We start from the raw sequence: 11219 nt of genomic DNA, 5'->3' as shown, positions 1-11219 counted from the left end.
GTGAAGACGTGTGTAGAGTTTTAATCACATGTTTTATTTTTTCTCTTTTAAATATCGCCTTTTCAATAGTTGCTTGTTAATGAATGACTGATTGTTTACTGCAGTTTATAATCAGGAATGTGAACATTAAAAAATTCTAATCAGGATACAGGTTGAAAAACACTTTCCCTCTCATTCTCTTTCCTTATGCTAGAACAATAAAAATAAATTGTCCTTCCTTTGGAAACATAATAGTTTAAGAAATTTTATCATTCTCTTCTTGAAAACTTAAGTTTAATAAAACAGTTCAGAGGAAACTTAATTATAGTTCTTATACTACAAAAAGCTCTTATAAAAACAGGGGTAGGGCTACAATAAATTTCACCTCTTGAGCACAACCACCACTTGAAAAAGATGTAGTTAAAAAATTATTTTTGCTTTATCTTCTCCATTGTTTAATGCCTGAACATACTTGGATTTTTTAACAGCAGGAACAAGACACAAGACTTTGTTAGCTACCCAGGTAAGATCATTTGAGTCCAAAAACCAGATTCCAGAACAGACAGCAGATCCCTGTTGAGGACATGGGTTGTCAGGACAGCCTGGAGGCAGAAGGGTGGATTCTTTTGTAGGTGTCATAAGTGACATTTTGGATCAGATTTTTAACCCTCTTTTGTTTTTTAATATGAGTAAATCTTCATAGCAGATTATTCTCATGAAACAAGACTGATACTATGACCTCAGGGAAAGAGTGCTTTGGGGGGGAACTGCTTATTCAATTAAGCGAAGAAAGAGCTGATAAAAGGGGCTGAGTGTCTCAGAGCTGTTGTTTCTTCTGAACTTTTCCAAATAGGAGCACAGAAGTCCTGAGAACACTGCCTCTCTATATGTTGTGCTCAGTCCACACACTGCCAACACATGTGCATACACACACACACACACACACACACACACACACACACACACACACAAGACAACCCCTCCAGCCTATGGTTTTCCAGAATTAACTTTCCCAAAGTACCTTGAGCACTAGGAGTTCAGACTGGGGTTTGGGTTTGGTGACAGCTGTCAGTGCTCCAAAGGCAGAGAACTGAACTTAGGGCAAATCTGTGGCAACAGAAAGCTCTTTTCTGTTCCATGAAAGTCGTGGATGATGCTTTCAGATCCTGTCTGCAAATTGCCCAACATCACATTGATAATGGAAACAAATGATCTGACACTCACATAGCTAAATATAATTTATAATTTTGATGTGAGGTTGAAACATGAAAGATCATGCTTTTCAAACTGCTTTGATGACTTACACAGACAATTCATTTTAGATAATGGTGAGTTAAGACTGGCAGCCTCTGAGCGTTTTTCACTCATTTGTGCAAACACCTGCAGTTGGGTACTAATGCACATGTTTAATTGCTTAAACTTAAATTATAAAATCCCTAAAAGGATGTTTTTCTCCTAGAAAATAAGTCAGGTCTCTTGCAAAGACTGCCTGCTTTCATGAGCTTCTTGTATTTCCCGGGATGCTTATGCGCCAGCCCCTGTTAGAAAAGGTCTGCTTTTAAACACAGGAAGTTGAGCCCTTCAGGGAAAGTGCCGATGTCTGAACCATCAGCAAAATCACTACACCCATTCCCTGGGAAGTCTAGTTCATCAGAAACAAGTTTAATTCGGGAACTATAGTTTATCCAGGTTCCGTGAAGGCAATTAGCACTGGGCAAGGGCTGTTTGATCAGCCTAGAGACACCGCCTTTACGCCTAAAGCTCCAGTCATTTGTCTCTGCTCCCGCCGACTCGCAGCGACCACAGAAGACATCAGAACTGGATGAAAATGGCCCTGTCCCTGCGACAGAGCAGGGCGCTTCTGGCTTGCGCCTTGTTATTTGTCCCTCCAGTGGTTCCTAGCTGTTGTGACGTCAAGGCTGCCATTCAGAGCAGAGAAAAAGGAAACCGTGGCCTCTCTCCGCATCAGTGGCCCGGACAAGCTGTTGTTTCTCAGGCATCCAAAGCGCTTTCTGTCTGGCAGAGCTGTGCATTCCATGCCTGGGTGACCTGGTTAAATGGAGGAAACCAAATGCTATCTGCTGAATGCTCTCCAAAACAAGCATTCCGCCCTGTGCGTCTCAAGCAGAGGCTTCACTGCCTGTGAGGACTGTGAAGGGAACAGCAGCACTGCCTGCATTTGCCGCTGGCATATTCAGCTTCTGGTCAGAGTCTTAAAGGAGAAACTAACATCCTCAATGGCTTCGATTAATACACACTTCACCAATGTCTTTGTGCTGCCTTTGGGGTCAGTGCTACAAAATCCTTTTTTAAAAAAAGGATTTGGAATCACAGGCAGAAGTTCAAAACTGCTGAACTGCCACCTCTTCCTTCCCAATCTCACTTCGGCTCACGCCATTCCCCAATTTCAGATTTCTGAATTCCAGAAAGGTTCTTGTGTATGTGAATATATGAATCCTCCACGGTGCCTTACTGAATGTGCGTATGTTTTGCACACACATGAGAAAGACTCACAAGTGTAATGCGTGGATCCCAACTCCATTATTTTCTTAATGAAGAGTAACACTTTGTGCTTTTCAGAGAAAAGGAGCTATTTCACAGTGTCGCAGAACTCTCTTTAGGAGCAACCAAGATCTCCGTAGCAAACATCAATCCTGCAAAGCCAAAAGCTCACAAATAAAATTGTGATCACTTAGAGTGACTGCCTTAGAATTGACCAACTTCAGACTAAATTTTCTGAGGACATACCTTCTTGGGTTTCTTTCTGGCATGGGGGACTATTTTATTAGATTCTTGGATTTGATTATAGTCACCAGAAAAAGCAAGGTATAACAACCACACTTTGTGTTCCAGAGTTGTCTTAGTTAACTCAATATGCATTTGAGGTTTAATGTTACAAATCCCATTAAATCTTTCTCAAAATAGCCCTTCTCTGAACCTTTGATGGAAGAATATTTGCAGGAACCAAAACCATTTGATATATACACTGGTATATGTCAGGAAGGATCGTGATACAGGGGTGCCTTTGAAAAGCGGGTTATTACAGGACAGAATTCTTCCAGGTCCCTGACTCTTGTCTTCTGAAAAAAAGGTGGAGATCTTCAGATGTCTAGATAAAGACAGAATGGATGGAGTGAATTACGTAAAGTTAGGATTTAGACTGAGGGTCTACAGGGCTGCAGTCTAGTTTTGCCTCGACAGTTAGACATGCCCAGGGTCTGGCCTAATACCATACAAATGCCATATCCACACTGGCATTGACACAGTGGGGGGAATGGGGCATGGGGGTGATGAGCAAGGCTTCTTGCTGAGTGCTTTGGTCTGGGTGAGCCTGAGATCTTGAAATGAGAGAAAAACTAGGACATTACTTTCCATCGTGGGCTGAAGAATTAGTTCTTTCTTGTTGCCTACTATTTGCATATCAGTTAATCATTTTCTTCTTTTTGCCTATTACTACCATTTCAAAAGGCACTTGTTATCTGACGATAACTGATACAGGACCACTACTACTATTTTAAGAGGATTGACTTAAAACTGAATCAAACATTTAAAAACAAACACTTTTTTTTTTTTAAGATATTATTGGGACTAAGTCCTGAGAAAACTAAAACAAAGGTTGAAGCTTAGTTAGTTTTATATAATAGAAATTTGGGATATGATGCAACAGCATGTTATTTCTTAGAAGAAAAATTGAATGTTGACTTCTAAAGCAGAATCATATAAAAAGGATGATTTTTGTACAAGCATTCGCATTTGCCCGAAGGCCTCTCTTAATCTTTTGATATACAAACCATTCTCTTGAAGAGTCTACCTCTCCTGTAATCACCTCTGTGGACTTTCTCTTCCTCAGTTGTTAACTGTTGAAACTATCTTTCATCCTTATTTGTCAGTGACCCTATGTGACTCATGCAATTTGCCGGTATCATTTTTATCAGCTGTGTGAAAAGCTGCAATTCCACCTTACAAGTGAACTGCATTGGATTTTCATTTTATTCTATGACATTATTCAACCAAGAAAGTGAGCAACAATAGATGCTGATGTTAATGAGGACTAATAATAAGCGATCACTGTATTTGTCAGTATTTTTATAGGATGATGACCTTTGCTTCCCTTATGCAACTTGGTAACTACAGGGATTCAGATAATGATTACTCAAGTAATGACTCCCCACCCCCTGCCAAATATTATGTTGTATTTAAAGTACTCAGTATGGTTTAGTGGGCTTGATAATCAACCACATGTAGATTTGGAAGCCACCCCTGACACTTCACTGAGTTCTATAACCTTGGGTGTGCTTTCACAGAACCTAGGATTCTTGATCTTTTATGTAGAGTAATAAAACCAACCTTGCGTCATGGTCATGAGGATTAGAACCCATATGTATAAAACCACTGAGTAGTACCCTGTGCATGAGCTTAAGAAATAGTCCTGTCCTCCTTAGGGCTGTTACTGCTTTTGTGTGGTATCTTACATTTTATATGAGACTTTTACACATATTTTGTTTAATTCTTTATATATAAACCCAGAAGCTAGAGAGCTTAAGTTTTACCCTCTAGACATTGCAAAGTCACAGAAAGATTTTGAGGAATGCAGTGACATGAATTTTACTACATTTTAGAAGAGCAGTTGGTGACTCTGTATGCTCTGCATCAGCTAATAACATTTGATAGGCAGTTTTTTCATGGCGTAGGTGAGAATACTAAGGCCCAAGGATATGATGTACTTTCTTGGCAACAGATAGTTTGGTTCTGGCATAGCTAAGCCTAGAACCCAACCTTCCTACTGCCTGTTGTTTCTTCACCACCCAGTTGCTCATTGGCAAGTGAACCAATTACAAAGGCTGTTTTACTTGTCCAAGAATAGAAAGGTGCATCCTGGGTGACTGGAAACGGGAATGGGAGGGAGAGGATGGAGCCCGCAGACATTGAAAATAAGTATTGACTAGACTTGGTGACAGAATGGCTCAGCTCGGCTCAGTGAAGAAGGGAGTCCAGAGGCCAAACTTTCAACCCTGGTAGGATGGCTATACAGTTAAGTAAAGTAAAATCAATAGAATGGTGTTGGTGTTTTTGCTTCATGATGAACTGAAAGGGTCTGCCCTATCCAGATAGAAATATGTTAAAGATATAGGTAGGAGAGGTAGCTACCGTTAAAGATACAGATTTGAGATCAATGCTACAGAAGGAGAGCTGAAACCACTATACTACATATAACTGTGTGTGTGTGTGTGTGTGTGTGTGCTGCGCGCACTTGTGTTAAACTGGATTTGTTGGCATATCTCCAATTCAAGCCTGGGTCACGTGATTATGCTGTAACTTATTGCCCAGTTATAATCACAAACTGTTACACCTTCATCAGAAGGAAGAGCGAGTTCCCTAGATCAGTGTGTTTGTGTGTTTGTTTTGTTGGATGGATCCTGCCGAGGCACTGAGAGACAGACTTTGCTGGGCCCTGTTTTGTAAACAAATCTGTTCACGCACGCTTTCTTCTATCATTGGATGTGTACACTGGCTCTGATTTTCCCACCCGACATGCCGAAGCCTAAGCATTTAGAAGCTTGTTTTCTTTTAGAAGTAGGCAAGCATCAAAGAAAAACATGCACATGCATTTAAAGTGTGCACATCTACCCTAAGTCAGTCTTTGGATCTTTACAATGTTAACCCTGGGTCATGTGCAGTATATTTCAGCCCACTACACACAGCGGACCTGCAAGGCGTCCTGACAGCCCCCACAAAACTACAGACTGAGCTTAGTGCAAAAGGGAAAGCCCTTTTTACCCTTAAAGTTCATTGCATGGGCCACTGTGGGATTAGTCACCCCAGATGATAAAACATAATACTGGTTTTCCTAAGTAGGGGTGATTCAGCTCTTAGATTGGAATATGAACTTAATGTATATAATACATGCAGTCACTTCCTGAACTTGTAGTTTTTTGCATGTTTTATTTAAAATTCTAGCCAGGTTTAAATTTTTATGGCAGGAAGTATGTGAATGGTTATGACAGGAGTAAATAACATTTGATTTTATGATTACAGTACAGGAAGTAACTTTTCACACCAAATAAATCTTTGGGAAAAAAGTGCTGGCTTATAAATTTAACGAACATAAATTTTCCAGAATCTTGCATACAGTCGCCTTTGCTCTCTTAAATGGAACTAAATAACTGGCTGGTCTCCTTTTTTGCTTAACTTTTTTTTGTCAATGAATGTCTTTGTTTTAGAAAGAGGTATTTTCAAGTGTTTTGATGTGACCCAACACGACATAAACCCATTAAAAGATTCTAAGCAAAAATAATAAGGCCAAACTTTAGTGTAAATAGCATGAAAGGCTGGAACACTAAATAAAACATTATTTTTTTCCTTTAAGAGTAAATAGCTAGGCTAGGCGTGGTAATTCATACCTGTGAACCTGTGAACCAGTGCTTTGGGGGGCTGAGGTGAGAGGATTGCTTAAACCCAGGAGTTCAAGACCAGTCTGGGCAACAGAGCAAGACCCCTTCTCTATTTAAAAAAAAAAAAAAATAGCCAGATGTGGTGACACACACCTGTAGTACTAGCTACTCAAGAAGCTGGGGCAGGAGGATCACTTGAGCCGAGGAGTTTGAGGCTGCATTGAGCTATGATCACGCCACTGTACTCCAGCCTGGGCAACAGAGCAGGCCTCTGTCTTAAATGACCAAATTATTTTTCATCATTAAAGCCCAGGAAGCCTCCAAACTGCCACCGAGGCAAGTTCCTTCCAGTGACTCCTGTAGCCATGATGTGCAGGCACTTGGGAGGAACAGCCTGTTAACATCAGAGAGGCTGTTGCATGTGAACAAGTTTACAGAGAAGAGGAAAGAATTGGATAGAACTTCAGTTACACTTCATCATAAGCAGAACTTTAATAGAGCCTCTGTTTTTCCTTGAATAAAAAAGCGAATAGCGGGAATAAAAGGTTTAGAAAAGATTTCTTTCTTCACCCTTTTCATCTTAAAGCCTGAAGATGTTGTAATGAGAAAAATATTGTGACATTCATTTCTGAAGGTTACTATTACACACACGTGAATTATGTGAGCGAATGGATGGATGCCTGGCAGATTAAAATGTAGAGTTCCAGATGCATTCGTAACCACTATGTGGCTATGACACAGTGGCACATCACTGGGCTAGGAGTGAAAGGATGAAGGTTCAGACTTCAGCTCTGGGTCTGGGAGCCTCACCCAACCACCCTGACAGAAAACAGGATCTCTGAATCCCGTCTACTCCTAAAACTCAGTACCGCACATTGTACAGCTAAGTAACTTGCAAGTTATATGAAACTGTTTTCACAGGATCAGCAGAGTTACCACTGCTTAGTTGTCCTGAATCTTCATTACATTTTTACAGAGAATATATTTGCATGTGACATGATTAAAATCTACCTTGTGTTTTTACGGTCTTGGTAGGTTTTAAGGTCGTTTCTTACATGCCGTTTTCCTTGCTGTGCAGCCAACCTGGGTGTTACTGGCAGACATGCTGAGGGCAGGCTCTGGAGTGTGGAGTCAAGGTCAAGCCTCCCTGGCTCTGAATCCTGGCTCCACCACCTACTGATTGTGTAACCCCGGGTGTGGCCTTAAGCTCCGTGGGCCTCAGTTTCCTTATCCGTAGGATGAGGATAAAAATAGAACTTACCTCCAGGGCTGCTGTGAAGATTAAACAAATGGACGGATGTGCAGCTCGTGGTAGCGCCTGAGCAGGCCCTGCCTGTCAGTGTGCTGTTGTCGCTGACGATGAAACTGGCTTAGAGAGGTTGGGTGATAGGCACAAGAACAAATTAGCAAAAAAGATGAGCCAGAACTCAAACACAGCCTTAGGACTTCTCAGTGGCTGGTGCCTTCGGTTATGAGACCACTCTCCCCCCGCCTATAAAAGTGCCACGAAAGAGCGCTCTCCATTCTTTGTTTAAAAGAGAACTGAGTAAATGTTAAATGTGAAGGACATTTGTCATGGGGTTTTACTTTGTTTGGAGAGGGTGGACTCTGTAACTCTTGAAAGGTGTCCACAGCATAGCAAGGACCTGGACAGCCTCCATGGTTTCATCACATTCTCTATTGAGAATTCCAGCCTTAGAAACAGCTCCCTTTAGGTCCCCAAATTAACAGGAGTTTCTAAAGGATAGCAGCTTTTTTGCAACTGCTGCATCTGTTAGATTCATGTTCTCTTTGCTGCCCACTCCCCAAACTTCTATTTCATGATCTTTTTGTTTTGCTCGACTTTTCCTCTTTTTAAAACCTCTGCATTGGCCACCCAGAACTTAAGAGGAACTCTCCTGGAAAGCCGTCTGAAACAGGAACAGATTGCACAGAAACACTGAGAGCTGGAACTTGTGTGTATACCTGACATAGTGGGAGATGGAGGCTTCCTTCTGAGGAAGAGAGAAGAGTGGATATTCTAATCACTGAGTAGTGGTCAGGCCTGTAATCACTGCTTTTTCTTTTGCTGAGCTTGGTATCAATGGGATTTTTAAAAATGGTAGCTATTTAAAAGTACTCTCCATGTAAAGGGTTCCTGTTCCTTTGACCCTATCACAGAATATTCCTATTTTTCTGTTGAGGAGGTTCATAAGGTTTCATGGGCAAGGGCTGAGATGACTATTGTGTAGTGTAGTTGTTTTAAATTAAAAATTTACCTCTAGTTATAGGTGCTACCTTTTACTCACCCTCAATTTGGAGATTACATCATGCAGCCTGGGCACAGTGGTTCATGCCTGTAACCCCAGTGCTCTAGGAGGCCAAGGTGGGAGAGTCGCTAAAGGCCAGGAGTTACAGACCACCCTGGGCAACAGAGCAAGGCGTCATCTCTGCCAAAAAAAATTAGCTGGGTATGGTGGCACTTACCTGTAGTTTCAGCTACTCCGGAGGCTGAGATGAAATGAAGTCAGACCCTGCCTCTAAAATCCATCAATCAATTATGTGTATCAGGCAAATGCTTTCCATACTCTTCTTGTTAAAATATCAGTTTGGTAAAGATGATAAAAGCGTATCACATCCCAGGAAGCTGAGGCTTCTGCGAGCCAGGATCGCGCCACTGTACTCCAGCCTGGGCTACAAGAGTGAGACCCCATCTCAAAAAAAATGAAAATTCCCTTCCAGATTATACATCACATATTATGTTTTTATATTTTTTTTCATATTTATCTTGAGTATCCAAAAATGTGAACTAAAAGAGTTGGGGTCTAAGTGGCAAAGTGCTGCCGTGTTACAGGTTAAGGGCTTCCATGGATTGTATGATAAATACAGGTGTGAATTTGGGTGATTTGTTTTATTTTTCAGTGCCCATTAAGTAGAAGTTTATATTTTCCTCCCTCCTCCTTCAAGAGCCCCCCTCCCCACCGTGCAGCACATGGAGGCCCCAAGTTGGAAGCACATTCACAGCCTGAAGCTGAAGGACAGGCTCTGAAAAATCTTTCTTTCAGCAAAACACCTACCGATCTCAGAAAGTGAGCTTTGTCACCATTGATACTCTGTAAGGTGGGATGAAAGCAATTTTTCTTACTCATTTTGCCCAGTTTTCAAGAAATGCTGCTCTCCTCTCTGATATAAATTAACAGGTTTGGCTACAGCCTAGAGAAATACAAAATGTCACATTTGAGCCTTAGTGGCTGGTTTTCAAAGGGGTGCCTGAGTGTGAACACCATGTCGGCTGTTCTGTTAATGTGGCTGGGTCTCATAAATAGGTATTTTTCTGCCCCTGTGATGGACAAATCTGAAACAGCTTTTCCATCTCACAACCCTAGGGGATGGTATTTAGAGGCTGATTTTTGGCATCTCAGTTCCTGGTAAGGAAGATGAATTCCGTATTTGAAATTTGGGGACAAACAAAAATAACTCTTTCTCTTTCCTTGAAGGGTTAATGCTCCAACCAGCCTCAGATTGGTTCGCTTGAATCTTAAAATTACTTTTCTGGTCACGCGCACCGAAGGTCTAAGCATTTGTGAAATGTCTTTTTCCCCCCCCACCCCTTGATGCTGTTCTCTTTGGGCTGTCTTAATTACACAGGGGTTGAGAAACCAAATTAAAATTAGGCGTGTCTGGTCAACAGTGATCACGTTGCATGCTTTTAGCTTTGCTTGTTGAAGTTGCTTCTCCTCCCTGAGTGGCTTTCCTCCTCACTATTTTTTTTTTTTTAAAGGAAATATCATAAGCTCTTTCAGAAATACTCACAGGAAGTGAGTGTCCGTATGCTGGTTACTCACCAGCAACTGAGTGTTGGCAGGTGGAGAATGCTACCGCAGCCCGCCCAGACGGATCTGCAGACTGGCCCCATTGCAGAGGATTAGACACAGGGTGCGTGGATCATAGGGTTTTTGTACAGAAGGCAGTTTTAAGAGGAAATTGGTCACTGCATGTCATCTCGAGGGGTGGTGATTCAGGGAGCAGGGCTGGGGTCAGAAGGCACGTGGCTGCCATCTCGGAGGTTCCTGCTCACTTCTCAGAGGGCAGGCTGGCTTCTAAAAATCAATGCTCCCTCCACCCCCAAGCAGCGATTCTTCTGCAGTGAATCACTTCCAGAAATGAATAGCCACAGTTTTTTGGAATGAACGTTGTGAAATCCCTCCTTTATAATGGCAGGTTTTCAGTTGGTGGTTTTATCAGAATTTCTCAAGATCAAAACGAAACCTTCTCTTTAAAAAGGAAAGAAAGTACTATCGATACAGAAAGCAAAAGTATTTCCAGTCTCCTACCGAACTGTCACGGCAGACCTCTCTGTATCTATATTTAGAGATGTATGTCCATATATTTGCCTGAATGTGTGAGTTCTTGGAAGTATGGATTCGTTGCCAGGAGCTGGTGATTTCCTATGCAGAGGTCGCTCACTGCAAGAAATGTTACACTCGGTGAGTAGGTGGTAGCTTCTGAAGATTATTGGTAACCCAGTGTTGGTCGTCTTGAGTCATGGATTTCAATGACGGCTAGCAAGCTCTTAAATACCTTCTGCTTTATATGATACAGAGCATGGAACTGTAGGACTCACAGACAGCTGTGAAGGGTTTTTAAGAATATGGATTCATTGAATAATCAGTGAATCTTGTGAATATACTAGACCTTTGGAGGAGGAAAGGGTGTTTTACAGAAGGAAGTGGTTTGTAGGGGCTTTTAAAGGTACAGTTATCGCTTTTCTATATTTATTTTCAGCATCATTCAGTCCTCCTGTATGAAAGAGATAAACGGTCTCAACAGAGAAAAAGTTATGCTGACTCTTTAAATGAAGAAACTCGA

At 41.6% G+C, this 11219-nt stretch overlaps 2 long non-coding RNA genes across 3 annotated transcripts in view; one reads left to right on the top strand and one right to left on the bottom strand.

Annotated features, from left to right (window-relative positions):
* Positions 1–1620: 1620 nt before the first annotated feature.
* Positions 1621–10563, bottom strand: LOC105510035. Its single transcript, XR_001001512.1, has 4 exons — positions 10164–10563; positions 8660–8800; positions 7633–7863; positions 1621–2028 (listed from the first exon to the last, which is right to left on the bottom strand). It is a non-coding gene; the product is annotated as an uncharacterized LOC105510035 (long non-coding RNA).
* The window catches only part of LOC105510036, a 32224-nt gene continuing 30968 nt past the window's right edge, over positions 9964–11219 (top strand). For both annotated transcript variants that reach the window (XR_001001513.1, XR_001001514.1), the window contains exon 1: positions 9964–10837. This is a non-coding gene — a long non-coding RNA (uncharacterized LOC105510036). The remainder of the gene's footprint in view (positions 10838–11219) is intronic.

This window comes from Colobus angolensis, unplaced genomic scaffold, assembly GCF_000951035.1.
Source record: "Colobus angolensis palliatus isolate OR3802 unplaced genomic scaffold, Cang.pa_1.0 Scaffold182, whole genome shotgun sequence".
Lineage (NCBI taxonomy): Eukaryota > Metazoa > Chordata > Mammalia > Primates > Cercopithecidae > Colobus > Colobus angolensis.
The sequence above is the reverse complement of the archived record's forward strand: the minus strand, read 5'-3'. Positions and strand labels throughout refer to the sequence as shown.